The 6,481-nt window shown below is 43.9% G+C and overlaps 1 long non-coding RNA gene across 1 annotated transcript; it reads left to right on the plus strand.

The window, feature by feature from the left end:
- Window positions 1–1,269: 1,269 nt before the first annotated feature.
- On the plus strand, window positions 1,270–6,187 carry LOC108543168 (uncharacterized). Its single transcript, XR_001889505.1, has 4 exons — window positions 1,270–1,371; window positions 2,890–3,029; window positions 4,193–4,309; window positions 6,032–6,187. It is a non-coding gene; the product is annotated as an uncharacterized LOC108543168 (long non-coding RNA).
- The last annotated feature ends 294 nt before the right edge of the window (window positions 6,188–6,481 follow it).

The raw sequence follows: 6,481 nt of genomic DNA on the forward strand, positions 1-6,481 counted from the left end.
AAAAAAAAAAAAAAAAAAAAAAAAAAAAAAGAAAAGAAAAAGAAAAAGAGTATCAGTGAATTCCAGTGCAGAAAAGTAGAAGCAATGGATAGAGTTGTAGGAGACTCATTTGAACTTAACATGAGGTGGGATGTTCTAATAATTGCATCTGGCGTTTGAACCAGCTCTTTCTGGAGACAGTCCCTCTAACTAGATATTTTCAAAGAGAATTATTATAGCCCCAAACTAGAAGGAGAAATAGATTCAATGACCCCTAACAATTTATTGTGACCTTGAGATTAAGCTAAAAATATATTTTATACTTAAAATTTGCCATCCTTTTTAGGAATTCAGCATTCTATAACATCAACCAAGCCTTATCAGCATAAACCATGTGGATTCTGCCTATTAAGAAAGCACATAGCTGCGGGTGAGGGGAAGAGGTGAGAATGTGACTGTGTTCAGAATCTATGACTATCACAAGCCTGAAAATCCCACTTCTGAGTAGCTTTGGGAAAGTCACTTTTAACTTTTTGTTTCAGTTTTCTCATTTGAGAAACGTGTGTGTGTGTGTGTGTATGTGTGTGTGTGTGTGTGACTCTCCTGCAAGGGGATGGACTCAACCTGGTGCAGGCCAGGAAATCCTTTGTCAGTGAGATGGGAACCCTTGAAAGACATGACTTAGTTTCCCACATTCCAGTTTTGCTCTTCTCCAAGCCCAGGAATGCTTCACTTCTGGTCCAGCAGGGGAAGGCACTGAGCTTGCCAAAGGAAAGCTACACAGACAGCCAGGGGCATGGTGCTTAGGACATCCCACGGTTGACCAGGTGCTTCTGCAGCTTTTGGTGACTTATCTATTCCTTTCCACATTTCTCTAAGCTTAGTCTCCTGAGACCAGATGCTAGGGGAGACTGGCTTTTGTCTCATCCTCCACACCTCACCCCCACATCCAGTTTCTATGGGGCTGGGGGGGACATTTGGGAAGCCTGGCTTTGATTCCACCTCCAGCCCTCCTTCCTTCCCACCCAGACCATGTCGGGAGCTTGACCCCCTGCCCACAATGCAGATGTGCAGTCCAGCAGGGCTTCCTCTACTGCTTCAGGGGTGAGACAGCAATAGATGTGCCAAGGAATCCCAGCTGGTGTGTGCATGTGTGTTGCTTGCCTAGGTAGCATCCACCCTTTGGTACATCACGGCCACTCCCTTTTTTCTGTGGTTTCACTTGAAGCTCTGGCTCGAACTGGCCCAGTCTTGTCTGGTTCCTGGAGTTGATATGTAGACATTGCGAGTGATGAGTCCACTTTTCACAGAGGTCGCTATGCTGGGAGGATGAGCATCTAGACCCCTGAAAGTCATTGTTCCTCGCCACAAGCAAAAAGCTATTTGCAGCAGGTAAGTTGGCCACAAACCAAAGCACAACCTCAAATGGAACCAGAGAGAGCCAGGAACATTCTGGGGGCCCGGATAAGCCAGTTGTGGGAGCCAGTGCACCCCCACACTATGTTTGAGCAGTTTAGATTTGTCACTTGCAAGAAAAAGAATTTCAATGAATGCATGAGCTACCAGTGGCGAGATAGGCACAAACTCTTGTATCTACGTGTAGACAACAGAAAGGCAAAGAGAGGGGAAGAGAGGTGAGAGCCAAGCTTCTGAGATAACAGTTTAGCAGGTTGGGGGAATTTGAAAGGTAGGTACTGAAGTCAAGGGGGCTGTTCAGAAGATATTGCAATAAGCAAAATGGAAAAGGGTCCAAATGGTTAAACTAATATTTACTGAATATTGAAATATTTATTTATAGGCCCTTGAGCTCTATTCTTAATTACATCATCTTGTTAATATTCACAACAACCCTATGAAGTATATATTCTTCACATTTTAGTCATGATAACACTAAGGCTTAGTGGGGTTAAATTACTCTTTCAAGACCCCAGGCCTAGAAAGAGGCAGTTTTATGGAGTCTAGATCAGCCTTATTTCTGTTTCTAGTACCCCAGAAGACTTCTTAAAGTGAGAATAGGGCCGTAAGGAGACGTGTGTGTTTCTGTGAAAGACAGGCTATCAAAGCAGGGGAGAGTAGGAGGCAGTGAGGGATGGGAGCACCCGGGCCCCAGGTGTGCCTTTCACAGGGGCAGGGGAGAAATGATGAGTCCAACTTTGGATGTGCAGAGTTCAAGAGGGCCCCTGCTGGTTCACTCAGGGCCTTGCACAGTGCCTGGCATCTAACAAGTGGCTCACAAATATTTCCTGAAAGGAGTAGTTTCTAATTCATGTCTTTTTCCCTTGCTAGGAGTGATCCAGTCACATACAAGGCCCCTTCCTTGCTGAATTTCTGAGGTCTTTAGGGTCCTAGTTTATTAAAGTTGAAGTAATGAGTTGGAGAACTTTAGAGGAAGGCAGATGTCAGATAAACATCCCAACCTCTGCTCTCCTCTCTGCCTGCTGGGCACGCCATGGAGGAGGATATTTTGCCCCTCACCCCCAACTTTCTTTTCCTATTTCTTCTTCTTCTATTGGCTGGTGTGGGTTAAAATTATCTATCTATGTGTCTTAGTCAGCTCAGGCTGCTACAACAAATTATCATAGGCTGGGTGGCTTAAACAACAAACATTTATTTCTTACAATTCTGGAGCCCAGGATGCCAAGATCAAGGTGCCAGCAGATTTGAGGTGCAATGAGGGCTCGCTTCCTGATTTGAAGATGTCTGCTTTCTTGCTGTGTCTTCACGTGGCAGAGGGAGAGCACAAGATCGCCCTTTTATCTCTTCTTGTAAGGGCACAGATCCCATCATGAGGGCCCCACTCTCAGGCCTTCATCTGAACCTAACTACCTCCTGTCTCAGCACGTTTGCACTGCTATAACAAAATACCACTGCATGGGGAATTCATAAATAATAGAAATTTATTTCTCGCAGTTCTGGAGGCTGGAAAGTCCAAGATCAAGGCTCCGGCAGATTCGTTTGGCTGGAGGAAGCTGCTTTCTTCTTCCAAGATGGCGCCTTATCACCACGTCCTTACAAGGCAGAAAGGGTCAATGTTGTGTCTTCACATGGTGGTAGGCAGAAGGGTAAAAGCGTTTGGCTAGGTCCCTTCAGTCCTTCCATAAGGCACTGATCCCATTCATGAGGGTGGGGCTTTCAGGGCGTAGCACCTCTCAAAGGACCCACTTCTCAGTACTGTTGCATTGGGGATTACGTTTTAGCTAAATTTTGGAGGGGATATAAACATTCAACCCCCAGCATCTCCTAAAGGTACTGCCACCAAATACCATCACATTGGGGGTTAGGGGTTCAACATATGAATTTTGAAGAGTCACATGCATAGCACTATAGGTATCTGAAAATGGTGAGTGGTAGATTAGGAATAGGCCAGGTGCAGTGCCTCACATCTGTAATCCCAACACTTTCAGAAGCTGAGATGGGCGGATAACCTGAGATCAGGAATTTGAGACCAGCCCTGGGCAACATGGTGAAAGTCGGTCTCAACAAAATACACACAAAAAATTAGCCGGGAATGGTGACACACACCCATAGTCCCAGCCACTCCGGAGGCTGAGGTGGGCTGCACTCCAGCCTGGGTAACAGAGTGAAAGCCTGTCTCAAAAAAAATAAAAAAGAGCCGGCCGCGGTGACTCACGCCTGTAATCCCAGCACTTTGGGAGGCCGAGGCGGGCGGATCACGAGGTCAGGAGATCGAGACCATCCTGGCTAACACAGTGAAACCCCGTCTCTACTAAAAATACAAAAAATTAGCCAGGCGAAGTGGCGGGCGCCTGTAGTCCCAGCTACTCCGGAGGCTGAGGCAGGAGAATGGCGTAAACCCGGGAGGCGGAGCTTGCAGTGAGCCGAGATTGGCCACTGCACTCCAGCCAGGGCGACAGAGCGAGACTCCACCTCAAAAAAAAAAAAAAAAAGGAAAAAAGAAAAGAAGAAGAAGACCAGGGATAAATAGTAGTAACCATCAAATTATTTTGTCTATGCAGAACACAAGCAAATTTTCAAAATGAGTAATAACAAATTCAGTATTTGAACCATTGTAAATAAGGACTTGAAATGGACAGATTTGCATTTTAGAATTGCCAGTTCAAATGCTCAAATATGGACTTTTGATGCCTAATCAAGGAGCTGCAATTAAAATTTGAAAATAATGTTCGCAGGAAAGCCGTCAGGATGGTGTGCCAAATGCCATTCTTTAGAGGCTTTGTGAAAATGTTTACAGGTTAGAAGAAAGAAATGGCTCTCCCAGATGGTGACTGTGGGCAAGGGATTTCTCCAGGGTCAAGGGTGTGAAGAAAATCAGAAGGTCTGCTTTGTTTTGTTTTTGGCAGCTGGCAAGGTAAGCAGGAAAATAAAATCCTCCAATAAGAATAAAGGCAAGCGGGAGAGCAGATTTGCGCCACAGTAGGGGAGCTGAGAGACTGGGACCCAGCACAGCCCACACTCAGGGCTCTGAATCAGCCCTAGGGAAGATGCCTCGTGGCTCTGGGGCTGGGAAAGGAGATGGGGGTTGCCTAGAAACTCTGTGCCCTGCTTACAGTGTTTGCTGCCATCTGTCCCTGCAAAACGATGGTTCCAGTGCTTGCCCTTGGTCTCAGGTCGTCTTAGGGATACTGGAGGAAGGGATGAACTTAGGCCACCTGGCAGGCCTGAAACTGGTGTCCTGGGGGCATTTTCAAGCAAAATTGCACCAATACAATTGGATGAGGTTTAGATGTGGAAAATAACTTGTCCTTTCCAAGTGCTTCAGAAGCCGTTTTTAGCTACATCCCTAGGTTTTTAAGAGTGAATATCTGGGAGCTGTACAAAAAATCCTATAAATCAGACACCACTTTCTTTTTCCCCACAAAGAAAAGAACAGCAAAAGGAAACTAAAGGCAGCAATTACAAGAGGCTCAGCACTTCTGCTTTTGTTGCTTGTTTTCTGTAGTTTGGTCTTGCTTGTGCTTTGCTATCCTCCACTGTTCCCAATATTAACATGAAACCCAAGATGCTTTGTTTGTTTTTTGTTTTTTCTGGGTAGAGCATGTCATTTTATATTTTAGGCAGGCAGACATTGATTTTTGTCTGCTCTGAATGAAGCTCTGAATGAAAGTGGCTCTATTCAGCTATAAAATCAAATGCAGTGGAGGTAACATCTTTTCTCTGCACAACATTTCAATTCAAAAATCAGAAACAATCATGACATAAATGGTAGCTACCAAGCTTATGAAGGCAGTATACCATTTTTTGATAGGGAGTGGGGAGAAAGAATGTTCTGTTTTAATGTATGGTTCGATATAACAAAAAAGAAAACAAAATAAAATAAAACCCAAAGCGACATCAAAGAGTTTGCCATGGACTGGAAAATGCAACTTATTTAGGAGCCAACAGTGAAGTCTGGCAATCCTTTGTTCAAGTTCAGGATTAATTAGCTCTGTAGCCATGGGCAAGTTATTGAATGTGGACACTGAGCCTCAGTTTCTTTATCTATAAGATAACAATAATAAAACCTTCCTTAGAGGATGGCTGTGATAATTTGAGGAGATCTATCTCCTTGAGAACTGCAAATAACTTAACTGTGAAGTTCCTTATTCATAGCATACAGTCAATGTTCAACAAATCTTAGCTATTGTTATTGATTGTTTCCTTGTAAATTCAGCTGTGGAGGGAAGAAAAAGAATGTGAAAAACAGAGAAAGCATGAGCTGTCCAGGCCAGCTGATGCTAATTATTCTCACATTCATTAAAAGGGCTCAGCAGGCCCATGTGAGTAGGTGTATGTGCGTGTGTGCATGTTTTTGTGTGTGTGTGATTGCACAGGTGCCTAGAAGGTGAAGGAGAGTCACAGACTCTGGAGCTTTGGGCTGAGCAGGCCCACACAGATGTCAGAAAGAGGAAATATAAAATTTCGAACAAACTGCATGTACATGAAGGCTAAGTGTGTATTGTGGGTTGTGAGTGTGTTGGGTGTCATATATTTGGAAAACCCTCCAGAATCTCTCTCTTAAAGGACACACATAGCACCTCTACATTGTCTTCATTGTTTGCAAGTATCTACAATGACTGTTTCCCCACTGCAGGATTCTCTGCACTGTTTGACAAACAACCTGCAAGAAAATGCCCCTGCTTGCCTACATTGCCTTCCTCTCTTCTGAGTCTGCCAAAAGGATGGTAACTATTAATTAGTACTACAATATCTTCTTATGAAGGTAACACCAGGAACCTGTGCTTCAATCACTGAAATCCTCTTATGCTTTGGGATAAAGCTCTGATTAGCCTTTTAATGGTGATTGTCCAAATATTCTCTAAACCTTAACTTATTTCATGCCAGTAGGAACAATTTTTTTTTTTTTTTTTAAATTTCAGAATAAGACTTTTGAGTGAAGGAAACCAGAGTACTTAACCCCAAAATATACATCTTTGGCATATTTTGAAAAGGCTATTTAGATGGGCTGCAAACCACAGGAATAGCTATGCAAAATTGTTCTTTTGTGGGGGAAATTTGCATCTAGAGAGAAAATCCACATAGG

Source organism: Rhinopithecus bieti, unplaced genomic scaffold, assembly GCF_001698545.2.
Source record: "Rhinopithecus bieti isolate Rb0 unplaced genomic scaffold, ASM169854v2 scaffold_21726, whole genome shotgun sequence".
Taxonomy (NCBI): domain Eukaryota; kingdom Metazoa; phylum Chordata; class Mammalia; order Primates; family Cercopithecidae; genus Rhinopithecus; species Rhinopithecus bieti.